Source organism: Gossypium hirsutum, chromosome D02 (assembly GCF_007990345.1).
Source record: "Gossypium hirsutum isolate 1008001.06 chromosome D02, Gossypium_hirsutum_v2.1, whole genome shotgun sequence".
In the NCBI taxonomy this organism is placed as follows: domain Eukaryota; kingdom Viridiplantae; phylum Streptophyta; class Magnoliopsida; order Malvales; family Malvaceae; genus Gossypium; species Gossypium hirsutum.
The window spans coordinates 37,126,911-37,151,402 of NC_053438.1; the positions used below are offsets into that span (position 1 = coordinate 37,126,911).

At 35.8% G+C, this 24,492-nt stretch overlaps 1 long non-coding RNA gene and 1 other non-coding gene across 3 annotated transcripts; both read right to left on the reverse strand.

The window, feature by feature from the left end:
- Window positions 1–1,223: 1,223 nt before the first annotated feature.
- Window positions 1,224–6,136, reverse strand: LOC107910183 (uncharacterized). 2 transcript variants are annotated; one of them, XR_001687520.2, is made up of 4 exons: window positions 5,796–6,107; window positions 5,472–5,694; window positions 3,647–3,797; window positions 1,224–1,519 (listed from the first exon to the last, which is right to left on the reverse strand). It is a non-coding gene; the product is annotated as an uncharacterized lncRNA (long non-coding RNA). The 2 variants fall into 2 exon arrangements; XR_001687519.2 differs by lacking the exon at window positions 1,224–1,519 and having other exon boundaries at window positions 3,434–3,797; window positions 5,796–6,136.
- Window positions 6,137–9,422: 3,286 nt separating this feature from the next.
- LOC121215132 (small nucleolar RNA R71) lies at window positions 9,423–9,529 on the reverse strand. Its single transcript, XR_005910862.1, has one exon. It is a non-coding gene; the product is annotated as a small nucleolar RNA R71 (small nucleolar RNA).
- Between the last annotated feature and the right edge of the window lie 14,963 nt (window positions 9,530–24,492).

A 24,492-nucleotide genomic window follows, 5' to 3' on the forward strand; every position in this document is an offset into this window, starting at 1 on the left:
ATTCATGCAGATCTACCTTTCTAGAGCCATAAAACTCAGCTCAACATGAAGAAAAATCACTTAGTAAAGCCTAGAATTTCAAATCCAGCTTAAATAGGAAAAATGCTTCTTGTTTTCTCCAGCTCTAGATCTAAATACTTTAGAAGAAAGAAGATATCTCCCTTTAACCAAACTGGAGTACTCTTTTAAGTCTCTATTAGAACTTGGTAAAGGCCGCATCCATACTGAGTTGTCTTATCCAAAATCGTCCACTTCCAAGAGACTTACTCGATTATCTCCTTAGCCTTTAACTCTTTTAGTTCACATTCAATTAGTTTCTAATCGGCTTACCTTGTAATCTAACTGGCATGAGGCCACAATCACAGGGTGTACTATACTACTGGCATATACTGTAACACCCCTCACCCATTCCGGTCGCCGGAACCGAGCAATAGAATGTTACAAATCAATACTATTCAATACAAACAATTTAATTTTTAATTTTAAACTACTATTAACACATAGATAATAAGTTTATACATAATTCACCAATTTACATATCTTTATAACATAGTAAATTGAAAACAATAAGAACCTATTTGTTATAACTTAGGCATGAAATGGGTTTAAAGAGTAAATTTTCAAAGTCTAAAAGTTGGTATCGATATTTCATAGTTTGTGCTGATACTGTATCGGTACTTACGTAAAACCGATACCAAATTGTGATTTTGTTTACTATCTCAAAACTTAAGTATCGATAATTATTATGTGGTATTGATACTGTATGAAAAAGTATCGATATTCAATTAAAAATCGATACCAATTTAACATTCTGTTTGTTTTAAAACTATTCATATGGTCAAGTGTCAATACCAAATTCCAAAATATTGATACCTTATTTCAAAAGTGGTAAAATCTCATCCTTAACAAATTCATTTCATGCCAAGTTCATCCATGAAGAAAAAGACTATAATTTCACCTATGCAAACATCCAAATATCTAACCAATGTGCCTCAAATGGCACCTCAATTCAAACACCTAATCAATCCAAAACCAAGGCCATGTTCTCATGTCACAAGCATACACCAAATGTTTTGCATTTAAGCTCAAAGAAACACACATTGAATCATATCAAAACTTACCATTCCTCTTACCATTTAAAACATATTCATTTATACCATAACTTTATAAGGTTTATATCAAGTGATCAACTAGCTCAACAAAAGTACAATACACCAAGGTCTAAAACAAGATCACTTATAAACACACAATCAAGACATATACAAATTTTCACCTATTACATGTCATATAAGCCAAAGCAAAACACTTTCAAACTATTCACAAAATTTACCATTTCCATCAAACACAAATATATATAAATTTTTACATACCACAGAGGAACACCATAATACTAAATAACCCAAACCATTATATTTAACCTTGGTACATGCCAAAACCAACCAAAAGACCGTTCACCAACATTTGAGTTTGGGATCATTGCTGGATGCTGAGTTGAGGATAGATCTACTAAGTACCTAACCTGCGCACGAGAAAACAAACATACGCTGAGTATAACTCTATGGTATTTCTATAATCCGAACATTTAAGACAGAATATAAATACATTTAAACGCTCAAATTAATACTACATGATACTATGCTAATTTCAATTCAAATATGCAATTTCATAAATACATTTATTTTGCATCATAATTATCCTAGTACTAAAACATGGCATTTTCAACTCATACATATCCATTTTCCATTTTGGTTTTCAATATACATTTCATTCCATATCAGTTGCTATTTCAATAGCATTTTTATTTCAATAACATTTTCCATTTCAAAATCAATAATTTAAGTTTACCAATTATTTTCCTTATTAACACAACTCGGACTCGAACGGATACACGGATTCAACCAACACACCAACTTGGCATCCAGTGCCTCATCAGATAAATCTGAAGCAAATAATTGCGCTCAGTGCTATAATAAGTTAACATCCAGTGTCTCATTGGTTAAACCAAATCAAATTGGCACCGAGTGCCTTATCCACTCGTAATCGAAGTAACCATGAACTCTTCCTATCCTATGGCATGCCATCTATATCTAACTCAACCCGAACATTTAATAGGGTAACCATTTCACATTTTCATACCAATCAATGTCTCCAGTTCACATTTATTTAAATTAATCACAACCACAATTATTTCAAAACATTTAGTCGATTCACACACTTATAAAAAAAATACATATACTTTTCAAATATTTACAATCAAATTCTTATAACTATCTATTAATTCAAGTAGCCCAATAGAACAAGAAATCTCATCTCAATTACTTTCTGTGAACAAACAAATAAATATGCAACAATTGATAATTTAGTTCGGATTATAGAAACACAAATCGTAAACTCCGAGCTATTCGTCAACGACCTTGTCTTTTCCCTTCTTTTTCGAGGAATCTAGGTCTACATTAGCTATGGAAATAAATAAACCATATATATATTCAATACACAAATAATTTCTCATTTAATTGCTAATGTAAACAACTTTTGCGCTTTACTCAATTTAGTCCCTAAAATCGGAACTAACCTAACTTCCTCATTTAACCCTAAATTTTTATACCGATTTCACTCTAAGCCAAATTTAACTCTTTATTCCTCAATTCTACCTCATAATTTCAAAATTTTCACAATTTAGTCCCTATTGCTCAAAATCAACATTTGGCTTCACAATTTAATCATTTCACTTCTAACTTAAAAATCTATCAAATTAATTCCTAAAGCTTTAACTACTCAACAATGTACTACAACAAAACAAGCCTATCGTGGCACTTTTTCTTTTTTCTTTTTTACTTTAGATGACACAAAAAAGGTTGGTAGAGGTCTTCACGACGCTTCTCCCGATGCTTTAAAAAACGTCATCTATAGTGCAGTTGGCATATTCCGCGACACTTTTGAAAAAACGTCGACATAATTCAACATAAGCAGACCTTTATTGAAAGGTTGAGAAAAACATAGTCAAAGTCGACATTTCGTAAAAGTTGGCATAGGATGGAATAGATAAAAAAAAATGGCGGAATAAAGCATACATATGCCGACCTTTAAAGAGTTGGGTCATGCCCACATCAAATGCGACGTTAAAAGGTTGGGATAGACAGGTTCTAAAGCAACCTTAAAAGGGTTGAGATAGACTCGTCTAAGTCCATGCTGACCTTTAAAGAGTTGGATCATGCCCATGTCAAATGCGACGTTTAAAAGGTTGGGATAGATAGGTTCTAAGGCAACCTTAAAAGGGTTAGAATAGACCTGTCTAAGGCAACCTTCAAAAGGTTAGGATAGACACGTCTAAGGTAATTTTTTTTCTATTTTTTATTATTTCAATATTAATATATTTTCATAAACAATTCTAGTGAATAATGATAAAAATTGTGGTTTAAATACAACTAAAAAATATAAAATTAAAATTAAAATAAAGGTTGAATATTCACTACAAAAATTGATCCAACAATCAAAATACACTAAAACTTAGCTGAAATGTATACCACCAACATTCAACCCAATGTACAAAAGTAAACAAATAAAAAAGTACCTAAGACGATGGACATTGATATTGATGTTGTACTACATAAAAGCTAATACAGTCTGAAATTGCAACCGTACTCACAAGTTCTTCTTGGCGTGGGGCTGAACTTGGGGATGACCCATCATTATTTGCTATTAAACTCTTTGGACCATCCGAGTTAAGGCTTAGATCATGAGAGTGTTCAGTGCTATTACCTTCTTCATGGGAATTTGTCTACTTTGATTCATTGTCCCTGAAATAATCCATTGCAAGTGTTTATGATCCATTACAACATTTAAAGGAAAACAAAAAAAAAAGGGAAGGAACGACAGAAAATGATACAAACATGGGTTTTGTTCTTGGTGTCAAACATTGAATTTTCATGTGCATATCAGAATCATAAGTGTAATATTTTTTAGAAAAACATTCAATTTTATGTTTCATTTAAATTATCAAAAAATCCTACTTTAATTGAGTTAGTTCATGTAATTAAATTTGCATTAAAAAGATAATCCAAATTACTTAGGAGGTAACCATCTTCCTAAGATATCTCTTTCACTTTTTTATTTGTTTCGACCAAACTTGAATATTCTAACAACTTACGACTACTAAATCCAAAGATAAAATATACTAACAACTTACAACTACTAAATCCAAAGATAACTATTCTCTTCACTAAACCCAGTTACCAATAGACCAAAAGAAGTTCAGCAGATAAACTAGCAGGAAGCAACAAAGACATCAGATTTCATATAGATGAATTAAACAAATTAAACTCATAGCCATCTTCTTCTTCATCAATCATACAAAAACATATACATAAGATTTCATATGGATGAATTATATATAGCAAACGAACAAAATTGCCTAAAAAAAACAATTCGTCTTTCGCAGAGTGCGTTTGCAAAGATTTTCACTTTTATTTAAGAAATTTAAAGAGAAAAAAAAAGGAAAAGGAACTATTATTATTGAATGAACATAATTTTTGATTCAATTGGTTCAACCCCTTTGTTCAGACCGGTATATCAATCGGTTCCATAAAAACAAAATAAGAACCTAATTAAGGCCTCAATTTTTTTTGTAGCTGCTCTAATTTTTTTTCAAAGCTAGCTGTAGAGCAAAAAAGCAAAAGAACAACAAAAGGACAATGAATAGCAGTTAAAAATATGCAAAGAGTTTCACACAAATATGTAAATCAAACATTTTATTATTCAAATAATGTATATTCTTAACATTTAATTATTTGATAAAAAACAGATAATATATGATGATTCTTTTATCCAAGTGCCACCATGACTATAAATTCATAGTAAGTAGGCAACCTAATATGAGAAATTTAAATAATTTTTTTCTCATAATAATGTTTTTCACAAATAGAAAGTGTAAAATGGGGATTTGAATCCATCATCCAAAGTACACTACAAAAGTAAACACAATGTAATGCAAGCCTACCACAAAACCCCTTGAAAAACAACACAAACAGAACTTTAGCAGACACATGCCAGTGGCCATAAAATGGAAGAACCGTTTTGTAAGAGCTACAGGAAAGGGACACACGCACACACATACAAAGCAAAGAGGAAAACATTTTTCATGAATAGTAAATAATCCTAAGACGAAATCTAAACTAACAAGAGATTACACCAAATGAAGTTAAACTCTCAAAGCTATCTTGAGCATGTATGATTGACTGTGCAATTACTTGTGGATACGTAATTTGCAACTAAGCTCTAAATGTGATAAACTATCAAATGTTAACTTGAACTTGTTCACAACCTTCTTCCACAGTTCATATTTTCCCTATAGGTCTAACTACTTCCGAACAACTAAGTGAATCAATTGAGAGCATAAAGAATCAAGCAGCAACGCAAAAACCCAAGAAGAAGAAAGGTTTTGGCATTAAAAAAAAAGAGAAGGGTATAAGAACCTGCCAAACGCGATGGAGATGCTTCTTGGCGTTGGCTTGCGGGTGGAAGTGAGCTTAATTCTCTTCCAAACGAGATCACCAGAATTGTGCTTCTTCACTATCTCCATCACTTTTGTTCCCCAAAACGCTCCTACCATCTCTCTCGCCGGTCGCTGCTCCTCTTGCTCTCTCCCTATATGAAAAATACCAGGAATTGAAGTACAAGCAGAGAAATTTGAACTTCCTGTATAAAAAATATCAGAAAAAAATTATAAAAATTAGAAAAAAAAAGAAAAGAAAAGAAAGGGGAATTAGATTATTGAAATAAAACTGTTGCCTATTTACCTTTCAAGTTGGTGAAACGAGATTCCTCGAATTACTTTAAAAAAGAAATCAGATTACTGAAATCAAATCAACCTCCTTTGTAAAATCAGTGGTTTGAACGAAAATCATTAAGGTTTATGAAATTTTTTATACGATATAGAGAGGGGAAAAGAACGAACGGAGAAAAAAAAGAAGAGAGGAAATTTTAGGGATTTGATTTTGGGGGGTTTAGAAAAGGGAAAATGTCAAACGAAATAGTGGGATAAATCAGAAATACCCAAAAAGTTGGAATATAATAGATTTTGCCGACACCTAAAAAGTTAGAAAAAGGCTGACATAACTCAAAAAGAGTCATCTTATGCTTCTTATAGCAACATTTTTATGTAGTTTGTAAATGTATAACAAATGTCAGCTTAGTGTTGGGCAAAATCGACATTTTCTTAAGCGTTGTTTTAGACATGTATATCACAACGTTTACACAAAAAAATAGGGCATGGATCGGCTAGTTCATAGTATCGGGATTCAAATAATATAAAAATTACAAGAAAAGTACCAAATTGCACTAGCCAATTTAAGCTTGATTTTTCAAGCCCTAAGCCGTGCGTTCTTCTCCCTACTCTTTTGCTTTCGAAATGCCTAGGATGAAAAAATATTATGATTTCTCTTTCAATCCACTTTCTCATATTTTATTATGGTTTACTTTTATGTAATTAATTATAACATATATATTAATGTTAACATAATAATATATATTTTATAAATAATGTATATATGTACATCATGATCGTCAACCACACTAAAAAAAACAAAGGTATATTTTCCTTTCAAGTCCCTTAAATATGGTTTAGCTTATAATTTAATAATAATTACCTTTTTATCACTTAAACAATTTAGTCATTATACTCTAATTAAAAATTATTTTGTTAGAATTACCTAACTGAATTTCAATTCATTTATGATATAACTCTGTAAATATTTAATAAAAATATGTACGAGTCTGATTTACGAAAACGGGGTTTCAAAACTACATTTTCTGACACCACTGGCTTTTGGGTCGTTACCTGAACTCATACCTTAAAAATCACTTCCTTCAACCACAAATCTCATCCCACTGATCATAGTAATCTAAAATGGAACCCTTATTCACTTATATTCATTTCGGAGTCTGCTCACTCTATACGCCAAATATGCATTTGGGCGAATAATACTTTGCCAATCACACTTCTTTAAGGCTATGTGCTAGACCTTGTGTCAGCCAAAATCGGGGCATTCTAGGCGTGCTTATAGAATTCTTATAGTTAGTCGAGTTCTAACACTATATACACTCATGACTTGCTCTCTATGCCTTCTTGCCTTAAACAATATTCGAACACTAATGCTTCGATGGGCGGGATGTTGGAGACTAGAAGGTAATCTTATTGCGCAGCCGTTCATTAGTCTTAGATTAACCGATGAGATCGAGAGATAAATCGGAACTAATTCATCTGAGTCAGTAAAATTGAGATCAAAAGATAAAATTGAGCCACTTAGTAATTTAAGCGATTTAAATCCCTTGTTTGAGAACCGATGAACCACATTGAAATCAACCAACCACTGCTAGTCATTTGTTTGATTGAATTCTTATTTTTATACTCTTTTCAATTTAGTCCCTACATTAGCGTAATTAATTTTCTTGCAAAAATTTCCTTTTTATGATTTGTTGTACTATAAAATTTTATTAGTAACTGCTTAGACTCTATTGTGTATGCTATCTATTACTCAATCGCCATCTCCTTTAGGTTCGATCCTTGGAATTCTTTGGTGTTCCAATGTAACACTCTTTTATGCTTGTAGGAGGCGTTGTATGAATCGGACTGGTAACGGTGTCTTACCATGAGTCGAAACCAGAATGTATCATCACACACGCGAGGAGGGTGCAACATCCTAGGGACGTGCCACCTCCACAAAGAGATCAACCTATTGAAAATTCGCAAGTAGAGATTCAACAACCACCACACTTACTCATGGAGCAATGAACTTTGCGCGATTATGCGATGCCCAACTTGGATGCTCTTTGAGGTAGCTTCAAAATCAAACTGACAATGATCAAGATGATACAATCGAACCTTTGATTTTGAGGGTCAATGAATGAGGATGCAAACCAACACCTTAAACGATTTCTAACCATTTGTGATACCTTTAAGTACAATTGATACGAGTCATAAAGGCCCAACCCAAGCTTAAGAAGGTGATGGGCTCAAATCAAGAAAATCAAGATTCACTTTCTTGTTTTCAAGAAAATCAAGAAATCGAATCTTGGCCCAATTTTGCTGTTCGGAGCGATTTCAAGAATCAAGAAAATCAAGATTTCAAATCTTGAAAATCTTGGTCCAAGAAACCGAATCTTGCAGCCAAAGCGCGTTGGATCTCCATTACGAGCGTCAACGACCCAATTTCGGTAGGAGATGGATCACAAGCCCAAATTCTTAAAGGCGAGGCCCAATAAGCAAATTCCCAGCCCAATCAAGAAATCCATACATATTTAGTTGAAAATCAGGCCAAAATGTCAAAGGGCCCAATTTGTAAACATTTTAGTTGTTTAAGTTAATTTTTTAAGTTTTAGGAATATCACATGTTAAATCCGGCCCAAAACAGCCCAATAGGATGCATGGCCAAATTTTCCTTTGTTTTTTTAATTAAGTTTAATTTTTTTAAGTTTTCTAATTAGATTAGGATTTGTTGGAGGCCTATATAAGCATTGGCCAGCCACCCTTTGTAAACATCTTATTATTATTTTTTCTATCAAATTTCAGATTTGTTGAGTACAGAATTTTCTTTGGGGTTTTCTCCAATAATTCTCTCTTGAGTTTTCTTTAGAAGTTGTTTTAACAATCTTTTGATTGTGGGAGCCATCTTCAACCTTCTTCTTGCCATCGATATTCTTTGGAGGGGAGATTAGAGCCGTTTGAAGAGATTTGTGAAATCTTTCGGGATTTCAAGGATCTTTAGGACTTATCCTTTAATTCTTGCTGTTTTCGATTTCTTTCTTTACTTTTCTTTGCTTATACTTGTGCCGATTTCTCATCTAATATTTTGCTGTTCTTGTTTGTTTTCCAGCATTGATTAAACTCAAGATCTCATCGTTTAAGTTGTTCTCCTATTGGCAGCACCCATTCGAACCCAAAAATCCCCAATTCCTAGGGTTTGGCCGATTGGATTTCTTTCAATTTGGGAATCAATTGATTGCTGGAAATTGGGCATTCTTGGCCGAATCAATTCCTTGGCAGATTCGCATCTTTTCTTTCTTCTCAATTTCGTTTGATTCATCGATTCTATTTCTTTTCTTCTTGCTGCTCTTTTAATTGAATTTGGGAATTTTAAATTCAAATCTGATTCGGTTTAATCTTAATCTTTGTTTTTGATTTCAGATCTGTTCGTCTAGGATCTTTCGTAGGAGTTTCTCGTGACTTGGCAACTCGATCTTGGTCTGCTTGCGTCCCTTTATCAACAATGGGGTATCTGGTGACGCTATCCATATTTGATTATTCCCTTTCTTTTACTAATGATACTTTTATGTGATTAGATTCACAGCTGGTAGATTCCATTAATACTTGAGACGAGCTAGTGACCAAGTTTTTGGCAAATTACTTTTCCTCGAGTAAGACAATGAAGCTTCAAATAGATATTACAAATTTTCAGCAATTGGAAGGAGAGTCATTATGCGAGGTATGGGAGTGCTTTAAGCTAATGCTATGCAAGTGTCCATATCATAGTTTAAAAGATTTGTAATACCTTATTTTTTAGTGGTGTCAGAAATAGTACTTTCGGGATAACAAATCTGACGAGTGAGTTTGTAAATATTATATTTTAATATTATGAGTCAAATACAGTATAATATTGAATTTTTATATGATAAATTTTGTTAATTGAATGAATAGTTAAGTACAAGTGATTTGTCTTCGAAGTCAAGTGGTTTCAAAAAACGAGGTATCGGGACCTCATTTCTGTAAATCGAGATCGTAAATATTTTTATTAAATATTTATGAAGTTACAATATAGGTATATTGAAATTTGATCGAGAAATTTTGACGTTTGGATAATTAAGTAAAGAAAAAGGACTAAATCGTAAAAGTTACAAAAGTTAATCGCTATTAGTTTATATAAGTTTAATGGTTGTAAAAACATGAATTGAGGGTCTTGGCTTGGTAAATAAGAAATTTTAATGATTATTAAAGGGTCAAATGATAATTTAATTAATAAAAGCATAAATTAAAACTAAATCAAAGCCATCATCTCCTTCACTTGGAATTCTTCAATTGAAAACACCATCTATTGGGGTTGGAAGATTCGACCAAGCTTGATTAAGTGCATGCAAGTCATTTTGTTATCCATTTTCAGTAATTTTTATGTTTTTTAGATTGTTGCAACTAGGTCCAACTAATCTGTACCTCCGTTTTCAAAGCTATTAAAGATCTTAAAACTTTCCATTGATGAATCTTAGATTTTTTTGATAGAAAATTGTAGATATGGAAGCTATGAAATGTTTAAGGACTATTTTATAAAGTAATTTTTGTTAATATTGAACATAAGGACTAAATTGATGATATTTTGAAATTGATATGTAATTTCTAAATTTTTAAATAAATATGGGTTGAAATTGAATAGGGGAAATTTTTGCTAGCATGGAGTTGGTTTAATTGTGATAAATTTGAAAGTTTCGAGTTTATGGACTAAATTGAATAAAAGGTAAAAGGTTAGGGTAAAAGTGTAAAATATTGATTAAATGGTCAATTTAATGAATTTTTGTATTTAAAAGTATTTGAATTAGATAGTTGAATTAAATTATTATATTTAGATTAAGAAACAAGTCAATCAGAGAATAATTGCAGGAAAGGAAAGTTAGCGGTGTAATCATCGGTGTTGTGTTCGTTGCCATTTTTAGATTAGGTAAGTTTGCATAATAAATGAATTGATTTAGTTTCTATTTTGTAAATTATTAAATATCTAAGTATGTTGTTTTTAGATTTGCTTCAATAGTAAATATTAAGTTGTAGAAGTGGATCAAATTGAAATGAAATTATAATTGAGGGTCATGATTGAAATGGAGAAATTATATAGTTGCATTCATGTGACAAAGAAATTCTTAAGTAATTATATGATATGGATTTGAATCACGACCCCTATGAACCTCGTGAACGCTTAGAATACAAATGACATGTCATTAGGGTTATTTACCATTTCAGGTGCTGGTCTTGGATGTCATACCGATGGCTGAGGTCCTACCTTTGTAGTGGATTTGTCACAACTCGTGTGGGCAGCATCCTATAGCCTAACATCCCAACCTACAACTCATGTTAGTAAGCTTAAGTAAAGCTTAATAAGTCCGTACTGAACTTAAATTTTAACTTAAATTTTAGTTACAACAGTTACACAGAAGTTAAAATTTAAGTTCAATACGGACTTACTAAGCTTTACTTAAGCTTACTCCATGTGATTTTTATTTTTTGTAGATCGTCAAATACAAGCTTTCGATTGGATTGGTTTTTGAAGATCACCCTATCCGTAAACTCTTTCGGTAGTTATATGTTTATTTTGACCGGTTATAAGTGGCATGCAAATAGGGTTTTGGTATATGCATGTTGGTGATCATTTGGTCATGTTTTGTGCCATTTGAGTTATGTCTTGTTTTGGATGGTTGTTTATTTTGAAATGTGGTGCCAACGAGGGCATATTGGTTAGGCACATAGGTTTAATGTGAATTAGCATATTTTGGCATGTTTTGGTACAGTTTGAATAGGCTAATGTGATGGTAAATGTATGCCTTAATGTCTAATAAATTGTAGGTGAATTGGCTTGTGTTTGAAGGTATTTTGTGCGCACACGGTCTGTGACACGACTGTGTGTCCCACATAGTTGCATGACACGACCATGTAGCCTCTTTGATTTTTCATGTAAGATTGTTTACATGATCACAAAGAATTACATGGCCTGGAGATACGGCCGTGTGAACCTGAATTACACATGCACAGAGAGTTATGCAGGTTGGCTAGACGGCCATGTTCTTGAGCCACACGGGCTAAGCTCTATCACATGGCCTACCCACACGACCATATGACCTCAATTTTCACTATTTACCTAAATTCTTGTAAAAGTTTCAGTTTAGTCTAGAATTGTTCCTGATTTGTTTTAAAGGCTTCATATGCTCGATTTAGGCTCAGATATGATTGAATAACATGGAGATGAATGTGATATAGTTATTAAATGAATGATTTAGTTATTTTTTACTGAATAGTGAATAATGTTAAAGTTTTTACAGTTGTAATGTAATAACATGATTGAATAACATTATTCACTATAAAAACTTTAACATTATTCACTATTCAGTAATGAATGATTTAGGATCAAATATGATTGAATAACATGATTGTAATGTGTTATTGGAAATGACCGGACTTGGTATAGGGTGTTACAAGATTACGCTCTAGTCTTGATAGAGCGTCTGCTGGAGCATTCATGTCAAAGATGTACACTTAAGCTTGTCAACTTATCGAGGACATGGCGATGAACTCTTACATGTGGCCGATTGAGTGGTTCATATATTGGGCCAAACAATCGGCAATGAATACTGTTGGTAGCGAGGACAAGTATCAACAAATCCTCGAAAGGCTTAATCAATTGGAGATGATGTAACACCCCTAACCTGTCTCTATCGCCAGATTAGGGTTATAGAACATTGTTGTATAAAACAAAATCTTTAACTTCAAAACAGAACAATAATACATTTTAATATCCATTTCTAATAACACATTACAATCATGACTAAAATACACATTTAGGCCTTAAATTGAGCCTTTGGGGACTTAAAAACCAATTTGAGGACAATTGGGGATCAATTTGAAACAAATCAAAAAATTTTGGAAAAAACTTACAAATTTGGGAAACAGGGGTCACACAGCCATGTGAAATAGCCCAGGCCGTGTGGATATTTGAAGTAGGGACATGTGACCGTGTCTCAGCTTGTGTGTCCAATTGTGTGAGTATTCGAAATAGGGCCACATGGTCGTGTCGCAAGCCGTATACCAAACTATGTGTGCATTCAATGTTAGGTCACACACCCGTGTGCCAGATCGTGTAATAAACTGTTTTGAGACACATGGCCTTGTTACAGACCGTGTGAGGCTTGCACCTAAAATATAAATGAAACACAGCAGTGTAGGGTGACCGTGTAGGGATCTAAACTTAGCCCCTAAAACAAGCCAATTCAATACCTATCCTTTCCCAACAAGATAGACCATTTACACATACATTCAATTGACCAAAACACTCTCCATACACACTCAAAACATACAAAATCAATCAACCTATAAATTCTAACCAATATGCCATTCAAAGGCACCACAATTCACACCAAATCACTTTATTCAAAATAACATTATACCTTAAACATACATCACCACAACCATATATCATTTAACCATTTCAATCACAAATAAACATGTCTCAAGCCATATATGTACAATGCACTTAAAACTGACCAAAACACACAACTTTCCAAAGCATTACAAGTCCAGGCAACATGTACACAAAAGACATAGCATATGAAGTCAACCAAATAACATATTCAAAACACCTATTACATACAAGCCCTATACATGCCATTTATAACCATAGCCAAAGTAACCAAAACTACCAAAGCGATTGCTGGATAGTGTGATAGGACTCCGGCAAGATTCCAACTAATCGAGATTTCGATGATCTACAAAAAAAAATGGAAAAACAACTATGTAAGCAACTAGTGCTTAGTAAGCTCGTATAAGAGAAATTGAAACTTACCGAACATCAAATGTTAAATCATTCAACCATGCTCATTAAATCTTATAGATATTTACTTTCCTATTCACAGCAATCCACTTTGTTAGTAAATAACTTAAAGATGTAACATCACAAAAACATGGCATATGTCATGAAATGAATTGTATACATTCATCTTTTCTCATATGTTAATTAGTAATCTTTTTCAGTCATTTGAAAATACCAAACTACCCATTTCTTAAGATCATTAACAACAATAAGTTTGCATACATGCCTTTCCATTAACCTTTACTTGCTCTTTGAACCATATAGAATAACATCAGATACTCAGGAATGCTCACACAAAGTGTGCCTTTTCTTGTAACTGTAACTTTTCCAATAGTGCTCACATAAGCTGTGGAATGGGCTTGCTCACACAAGCTATGGGTCAGGATGTTAGCTACACGATGCTGCTCACACGACCTGTGGAGAATACACAACAAATGCAAGACCTTAGCCATCAGTAGGACATCCAAGACTAGCACCCGAAAGATATAATCCCTAATGACATGTCATTTGTATCCTAAGAATTCTTAAGGTTCAAACGGGACTATTAAACCATCAAGTATTCAAGCCATCATAATATTGCCGAATCAAATTATATCTAACATAACGTTAACTAATAATCAATTTAAACAACACTTAGTAAGTATACAACTCATACAAACTTACCTCAATCACCACAGTTGTTATAGCTAAGTTGAAAACTTATCCGAGACTTTCGCTTTCCCTCAATTCAAATCTGGTTGATTCTTTTCTTGATCTAAATAATAATTTAATTCAATTCAGTATTTCAAATAGCTTAAATTTATGGATTCTAACTTGTAATCCATTTTAATATAAAATTATGAATTTACCCCTAACATTTTAACTTTTATAGAATTTAGTCCATAAACCCAAAATTCGCAATTTAGCCATTTTTAACCCAAAACCATGCTAGCAGATTTTTCAATAAGATCCCAAACAACTCATATTTCCTTCTGTTTCACATAATCATCAATGAATTTTACTATTTAAACAAATGAATCCTTAAACCTTAAATTCACTAAAAATCACTTAAAAAACATGGCCACTTAACAACAAAACTTAATTATCTATCAATTAAACTCTCAAACACTATAAAATCATTCACGATAAGTCCCTCAAACTTTAACAGTTTTGCAAATTAACCCCCGGGCTAACTAGACTAAACTAAAACAAACTTAAAAACATAAAAATAGCTAAAAACGAGTCACAAAATCTTACCATGCAATGCTCCTATGTTGGTCGAACCTTAAAGCCAAGAAAATGGTGTTATTTTTCTTCAAAATTGGTGGAAGAGAGAAATTTAGGAAGATGACACTATTTTGTTTTATTTAGGTTAAGATTTATTTAATTACTATTTTACCCTTAGTTTATTAGCTTATAAAATGACAAAATTAAACCCATAATTTTCCATTAACTTTACAAATGGTATAAATACCATTTAAGTCCATGAAATTTCTTTTTCATAGCCATTAAATCCATTTAAATAATAGAAACCAACTTTTGCATCTTTTATAGTTTAATCCTTTTTTACTAAATTAATTACTTAAACCTTAAAATTTCTTAACGAAAATTTAATACGACCCTAATATAACCTTATAGACATTAAAAAACATTAAAATACCAACTTGCTCATCGAAATTGTGGTCCTAAAACCACAGTTTCTGACACCATTGAAAATAGGTCGTTACAGATGAGTTTAGCCATGACACAAGTCCAAAACCATCCAAATGTAACCCATTTTAATGCAAGACATGATGATGAGGGCAACCATATTGATTTATTTAGCTACATAGTTAAATAATGTAACCCATTATTTAACCTAATTAGAACTCCTAATTAAATAAAACTCCTAATTAAATTAGAGTTCTAGTATACTTAGGAGTTTTATTTAGATTTATTTAGCTAGCCTATATATAGGCCTTTGCATTGTACACAATTCAAACAATTCATTATTATTCTATTTCTCTTTTGAGTTAATAAATTCTCTCTGGGTTTTTCTTTTCAAGAATTTCTCTTGAGTTTAATTTAGAAGAGTTTTAACAATTTTTTTAGATTGTGAGGATCATCTTCAAACTTTTTCTTGAGGGGAAATTAGAGCCGCTTGAAGGGGGTTGAGGATTCTTTGTGTTTCTAAGGCTATTTAGGACTTTTACTGTAACACCCCGAACCCGAGACCGACACCGGAGTCGGACACGAGATGTTAACAAACTTTGAAAAATTTTTCCAGACACTGCCCAGTCTGAGTACTAGTCGCTTCAAAAATCATATCTTGAGTTTCACAACTCGAAAATCAGTTTTGTGATTTTTTCCTGAAACTAGACTCATGTCCCCACCTATTTATTTTTTCTAGAATTTTTGGTCAGGCCAATTAGTACAGTTTATTAGTCAAAGTCTCCCATGTTACAGGGGTCGACTACACTGACCTTTTCCCATTACGACTTGGATATCTCTCTGCACAGAGCTTCAATACTGATGCCGTTTGTTTCTATGGAAACTAGATTCAGGGAGGAATCCATACATATATGGTATGACCCCTAATTATCTCTGGTCAATTTATAGTGAATTTCCAAAGGCGGAACAGGGAATCCAGAAACTGTTCTGGCCCTGTTCCACAAGAACCCGAATATCTCTTACTGTACTGTTCATATGATTGTTTCGTTACTTTCATATGAAAGTAGATTCATCAAGGTTCGATTACATAATTTATTCACTATTTAATTCCACTCCTACGAATTCTTGTGATTTTTCCAATCCACACCACTGCTGCTATCAGCCTCTGTTTTCAAAGTAAACCTTACCTATTTTGGGGTTTCATGGACCAACTAGGGCCTTGTCATACATAAGCCCACATATGATCATACTTAGCCATTCCAGTGGCTGATCATTTGCTCAACACTTCCATTCCAACTATAGTTACATCATGAAACCATCTATACATTCATAAACACGAATGGTCTAATGCCATACTCCACTTCTACAAGCCATTTTCGCATGGCTGTACACTTATACATTTCATAAAGTACTCGAAAAACAACAATGGGTAGTCCTATACATGCCATATCAAGATTCAACCAAAATAGTACCCAAAAGAGCCTTTGATAGTGTGGGCGACTTCGACTTCAAGATCCCGAGTCCGATAGCTGGAGAACCAAAAATCTATAAAACAGAGGAGCAGTGTAACGAGTAAGCAATTTATGCTTAGTAAGTTTTGAGCAAGGAATTCCAGCATAAACGAAGAATAACACACATTTAGCTAAATGGAATATTTCATAATACGCAATTTATCGATATCAAACTTGCTTCACAACATTAACAACCCTTATGTACATACACAATAGACTAACTTAGCCGAAGGCCGGTAGCTCGTTTATCAACTGAGCGAACATTTATTTGTAAGGGCTCGATTAAATTCAACACATACGTAACATATCCCCGTATTGGGATGTTTTTCGAGTATTCGCTGGAATTTTACAGCAAGCTCATTCATTACCAAATCACGTACCTTTGGGATTTAACCAGATATAGCTCCTCGTTCAAATGCCTTCGGGACATAGCCCGTTTTAGTAACTCACACAATGCCTTCGGGACATAACCCGGATTTAATAACTCGCACGAATGCCTTCGGGACTTAACCCGGATTTAATATCTCGCACAAAGGCCTTCGGGGCTTAACCCGGAATTCGTACCTCGCACAAATGCCTTCGGATCTTAGTCCGGATATATTCACTTAGCACAAAGCCTTCGGGACTTAGCCCGGACAGCATTCAATTAATCATGCACATCTAACAATAATTCATGGCACATTCATATCTCATTTTCATTTGCGAAACTCAAACACAAGGCACATATCGTCCTTGCACATTCGGCTCAATAGCCTCACATAGAGCATGATTTAATCACATCGTAATTTAAGCTCTCTTACTCAAGAACTTACCTCGGGTGTTGTCGAACGATTCCGCTAACTATTCGACCACTTTTTCCTTCCCTTTATCGGATTTATTTCCCCTTTGCTCTTGAGCTTAATTAAACAAATAAATTGATTTCATCATTTAGGCATCAAAAAGATGAACACAAGGCACTTAGCCCATATTTATACATTAGACATTAAAGTCTCATACATGCAAAAATCATGCACCAACACAACATATTAGCTAATTTCTTTCCCCTTGGCCGAATATGCATGTCTATTTTTGGGGTCGATTTCAACACTTAATACACACATATACACACTAGTAAAGCATCCTCCCCCTTTTCATCAATTTAACACATGCATTTCTCATTAACATGCAAAGTTACATTCGGCCTTAGCACACATCTTGCTAGCCGATTCTTCTCCATTTAGCAACCAATGCACATATGTGCTCACACAAAAATGCTAAAAAGGAGGTTCAAGAATCATCAAGCCATCATCACATGCATCATTAACAAGCTTCATATTTTGCATGCAATGGCATTAACACGACCTCCACCTAGGCCGAATCTTAACTCATCCTCATGCCTCATCACCACAACATCAAACATCAACCAAGAATGATGCATCCATGGTCAAGTGCCATTTCCATCACATAGCAAGATTTAGACCATGGGCTAGGTAGAACTCAAGCTAACAACTAAAACATGCATGCATCTCATGGAACATCATCAAACATACCTTAGCCTAGCTACATGCATGGCCGAATCTCTTCACCTTTCTTCTTCTTTCCTCCTTAAAATTTTTGGCCAAGGATGAACCAAAGGATGAGAAAATTTTTCTTTGTTTTTCTTTCTAGTTTCGGCAAGCATGAAGATGAGAAAAGGATGAACAAAATTCTCTCCTTTCTCTTCTTTAGCTCACGGCAATGGGGGGGGACAAACAACTACACACACATTTTTTTTTGTATTCACCACACTCCTTTTTATTATTTTATTTGTTTTATCCCAACATTTTATGACACAAATTAACATATCTTATTTGTGCCATACTCATGCCATAATTTCCATAAAATAAATTGCACAATTGTGCATCATGCCCATCATGGCCGGCCACTACTAGTAGGGGGGAATTTGACATGCAAGTCCCCCCCTTTGTCCACATGCACTAATAGGTCCTCACACATTGACCTATCACATTTTAGAATTTTCTCACATAAGTCCTATTAACTAAATTCACATGAAATCAACCAAATTGAAGCTTGAAATTTTCACACATTCATAATTACATATTCTAGACAATAAGTATCACATTCAAACATTTTGGTGACTCGGTTTAGCGGTCCCGAAACCACTTCCCGACTAGGGTCAACTTTGGGCTGTCACAACTCTCCCCCACTTAAGAAATTTTCGTCCCCGAAAATCTTACCGGTAAATAGGTTCGGGTATCGTTCTTTCATCGAGCTCTCGGTCTCCCAAGTAGCTTCCTCGATCCCGTGTTTGAGCCATAACACCTTTACTAGCGGAACTCTTTTGTTTCGCAACTCCTTCACTTCACGAGCTAGGATACGCATCGGTTCTTCTTCATAGCTCATGTCGACTTGAATTTCAACCTCTGATGGGCTAATTATATGCGATGGATCAGATCGATAGCGTCGAAGCATCGAAACATGAAAGACGTCATGAATCTTTTCAAGCTCCGGGGGCAAAATCAATCTATACGCAACCGTACCAACTCGTTTGGAGATTTCGTACGGCCCAATGAATCTTGGGCTCAACTTGCCCTTACGGCCGAACCTGAGTATCTTTTTCCAAGGTGAAACCTTATGGAACACTTTGTCTCCCACCTGATACTCGATGTCTTTTCGTTTCAAATCTGCGTACGACTTCTGACGATCCGTGGCTACCTTCAGACTTTCACGGATTACCTTTACTTTCTGTTCAGCATCTTTAATCAAATCAACTCCGAAAATTTTACTTTCACCGAGCTCGGTCCAAAACAATGGTGTACGGCATTTACGACCGTACAAAGCCTCGTAAGGTGCTATCTTAATACTTGATTGAAAACTATTGTTGTAAGCGAATTCAATCAAAGGTAAATACCGTTCCCATGAACTACTGAACTCGAGGATGCAACAACTCAACATATCCTCAAGTATCTGAATTATCCGCTCGGATTGACCATCGGTTTGGGGGTGAAAAGCAGTGCTAAAATGCAGCTTGGTACCCAGAGCTTCTTGCAATTTCTTCCAAAATCGTGAGGTGAATCTCGGATCTCTATCCGACACGATAGAAACAGGTACCCCGTGTAATCTCACAATTTGAGAAACGTACAATTCAGCTAGTTTATCCAATGAAGAATCCGTATGTACGGGGATGAAATGAGCCGACTTAGTCAGCCTATCAACAATAACCCAAATCGCATCCTTCTTACTTGCTGACAATGGCAGTCCAGACACAAAGTTCATTGTGACTCGATCCCACTTCCACTCGGGTATCATGATCGGCTGGAGTAATCCTGAAGGCACTTGATGTTCCGCTTTCACTTGTTGACATATTAAACATCTCGAAACAAAGTCGGAGATGTCCCGTTTCATACCATGCCACCAAAATTGACGTTTCAAATCGTTGTACATTTTCGTACTCCCCGGGTGAATTGACATTTGGCTACAATGGGCTTCGTTCAGAATCATCGAAATGAGTTCCGAATTCCTTGGAACACACAAACGATTTCTGAACCTCAAACAATCATCATCATCAATTTGAAACTCCGATTCCTCGTTCGGAACACACTTAGCCCGTTTTGCAACCAATTCATCATCGACTTTCTGGGCTTCACGAATTTGGTGAGTCAATAATGGTTTAGCTTTTAATTCAGCTACCAACACATTGTCTGGTAGAACAGACAAACACACATTCATCGCTCGTAAAGCAAACAATGACTTCCGGCTTAAGGCGTCCGCAACCACGTTAGCCTTTCCCGGGTGGTAATCAATGACAAGCTCGTAATCTTTCAACAACTCAAGCCAACGTCTTTGTCGCAGATTCAAGTCTCGTTGAGTCATCAAATATTTGAGACTTTTGTGATCCGAAAATACATGGCACTTCTCACCAAACAAATGATGTCGCCATATTTTCAAAGTAAATACGTTGGCGGCTAGCTCGAGATCATGGGTCGGATAATTTCTCTCGTGTGGCTTCAATTGTCTCGACGCATAGGCCACAACTCGACCGTCTTGCATCAAAACGCAACCCAACCCAAGTAGGGATGCGTCACTATAAATGACAAACTCTTTACCCGATTCGGGTTGCACTAAAATTGGAGCTTCAGTCAAGTGAGTTTTCAGTTGATCAAAACTTTTCTGACACTTCTCCGTCCATTCGAACTTAACGTCCTTTTGAAGTAGCTTCGTCATTGGTGTGGCTATCATCGAGAAACCTTTCACAAATCGTCGGTAATAACCGGCGAGCCCCAAAAAGCTCCGATCTCAAATCTATTTTTGAGAACACTGAGGCTCCCTTCAGTTGGTCGAACAAATCATCGATGCGCGGCAACGGATATTTGTTCTTTATCGTCACTTTATTCAGCTGACGATAGTCAATGCACAACCTCATGGTTCCATCCTTCTTTTTCACGAACAATACTGGTGCACCCCAAGGTGAGAAACTTGGTCGAGCGAAACCTCTATCCGTCAGTTCTTGCAACTGAGCTTTCAACTCCTTTAACTCGGTTGGTGCCATACGATACGGAGCTATCGAAATCGGCGTAGTCCCAGGTACAAGCTCAATACCAAACTCTACCTCCCGAACAGGTGGTAAACCCGGTAATTCTTCCGGAAAAACATCCGGGTATTCACAAACCACCGACACAAATTCGGGTTTCTTTTCTAATTCTTTGTCACCAAGTACATACGCAAGGTATGCTTCGCACCCTTTTCTTACATATTTCTGTGCCAACATTGCTGATATTACAGTTGGCATCCCCTCCAAGTCCGCAGACTCAATTTGGATTACTTCGTTATTTGCGCACCTCAAATCAATAGTCTTGCTCTTGCAATTCACAACCGCATCATGCGCGGTCAACCAATCCAAACCAAGGATAACATCAAATTCATCAAACGGCAAAAGCATCAAGTCCGCCGGAAAACAGGAACCTCGAATTTCCAGGGGACATTTCTTACACACTTTGTCGACAAGCACGTAACGACCCAAGGGATTTGACACCCGAATTACGAACTCAGTAGACTCAATAGGTAAAGTCTTACTGGATGCTGAGGTTTCAAATATGTAAGAATGAGTAGAACCGGGGTCAATCAAAGCAATTACATTAGTATCAAAGAGAGTGAATGTACCGGTAATAACATCAGGCGAAGAAGCATCCTCGCGGGCACGTATAGCATAAGCTCTAGCAGGCGCACGAGCTTCGGATCTGGTTATATCATCTCTAGATCCTCACTGACCACCACTAGCATTGCCCGTAATTCCAAATGGTCTACCTCGAGCAGTGGTAGCACCCGGTCTCCCACTCTGATTTGCATTCTGTCCCGACAACCTCGGGCAATCTTTAATGAAGTGGTCAACTGATCCGCATTTGTAACAGGAGCGGTCAGGAAATCTACAACTCCCCGAATGCCATTTACCGCAATATCGGCATTTCGTCCTGTCTCGACGTTCATTCCCAACACTGGCGACCGAAGTGCCTCGTGTACCCACAGGGGGTCGATCACGATCTCGTCTAAAAAGGCCCGAAGTGCCTCTAAACTGGCCCGCATCATCTCGAAATCTCTTCGATGTCTGTTGAAGAGACCTTCCCGAGGATCTTTTACGAAACTCTCCAGTTCCCTCATCAACTCTTTGCTTTTCTTTTCTAAGCTCTTCGGCTTTACAAGCTCGTTCAACAAGTACCACAAACTCTCGTATTTCAAGAACGCCAACGAACATTTTTATATCTTCATTCAGCCCATCCTCGAAGCGTTTACACATAATAGCTTCGGACGAAACACATTCCCGAGCGTATTTGCTAAGTCTAACAAATTTTCGCTCGTAATCAGTAACCGACATGGAGCCTTGCTTAAGCTCAAGAAATTCCTTCCGTTTTTGATCAACAAATCTCTGACTGATATACTTTTTCCGAAACTCAGTTTGGAAAAACTCCCAAGTTACTTGCTCTCGGGGCACAACAGAAGTCAGAGTACTCCACCAATAGTAGGCAGAATCACGTAGCAAGGAGATGGCACACTTTAGGCATTCATCGGATGTACAAGATAGCTCATCGAGTACCTGGATAGTGTTGTCCAGCCAAAATTCAGCTTGCTCGGCATCATCGCTATCCATAGCCTTAAATTCAGTAGCCCCATGTTTTCGGATTCTATCAACTGGGGGCTTATTTGACCTTATTTGGTCCGTTACCGGCGGTATTGTAGGTGCGGGGGTAGTATTTGTCGGGAATGGAGGTTGTGGAACAGCCATATTAGTTCGAATGTATTGGTTGAACCAATCATTCATCACGCTATAGAATGCTTGTCTAGCTTCATCATTCGAATTACTAGCATTAGGTTGAGAGTCTGCCGGCACTGTCCCTTGTGCGGGAGCAGGCGCTACACTCTCAAGATCATCAGCTACCTCTCGGTCACGATCGGGATCCATTACTATAAACACATTTACAATTTTCAGAAGTGACCACACTATCAAGTAATCACATAAAATGGCATGTATAGCTAGACCCAACACATTACGGTAGTCCTAGAATCGACTAAACCGTAGCTCTGATACCAATAAAATGTAACACCCCGAACCCGAGACCGACACCGGAGTCGGACACGAGATGTTAACAAACTTTGAAAAATTTTTCCAGACACTGCCCAGTCTGAGTACTAGTCGCTTCAAAAATCATATCTTGAGTTTCACAACTCGAAAATCAGTTTTGTGATTTTTCCCTGAAACTAGACTCATGTCCCCACCTATGTATTTTTTCTAGAATTTTTTGTCAGGCCAATTAGTACAGTTTATTAGTCAAAGTCTCCCATGTTACAGGGGTCGACTACACTGACCTTTTCCCATTACGACTTGGATATCTCTCTGCACAGAGCTTCAATACTGATGCCGTTTGTTTCTATGGAAACTAGATTCAGGGAGGAATCCATACATATATGGTATGACCCCTAATTATCTCTGGTCAATTTATAGTGAATTTCCAAAGGCGGAACAGGGAATCCAGAAACTGTTCTGGCCCTGTTCCACAAGAACCCGAATATCTCTTACTGTACTGTTCATATGATTGTTTCGTTACTTTCATATGAAAGTAGATTCATCAAGGTTCGATTACATAATTTATTCACTATTTAATTCCACTCCTACGAATTCTTGTGATTTTTCCAATCCACACCACTGCTGCTATCAGCCTCTGTTTTCAAAGTAAACCTTACCTATTTTGGGGTTTCATGGACCAACTAGGGCCTTGTCATACATAAGCCCACATATGATCATACTTAGCCATTCCAGTGGCTGATCATTTGCTCAACACTTCCATTCCAACTATAGTTACATCATGAAACCATCTATACATTCATAAACACGAATGGTCTAATGCCATACTCCACTTCTACAAGCCATTTTCGCATGGCTGTACACTTATACATTTCATAAAGTACTCGAAAAACAACAATGGGTAGTCCTATACATGCCATATCAAGATTCAACCAAAATAGTACCCAAAAGAGCCTTTGATAGTGTGGGCGACTTCGACTTCAAGATCCCGAGTCCGATAGCTGGAGAACCAAAAATCTATAAAACAGAGGAGCAGTGTAACGAGTAAGCAATTTATGCTTAGTAAGTTTTGAGCAAGGAATTCCAGCATAAACGAAGACTAACACACATTTAGCTAAATGGAATATTTCATAATACGCAATTTATCGATATCAAACTTGCTTCACAACATTAACAACCCTTATGT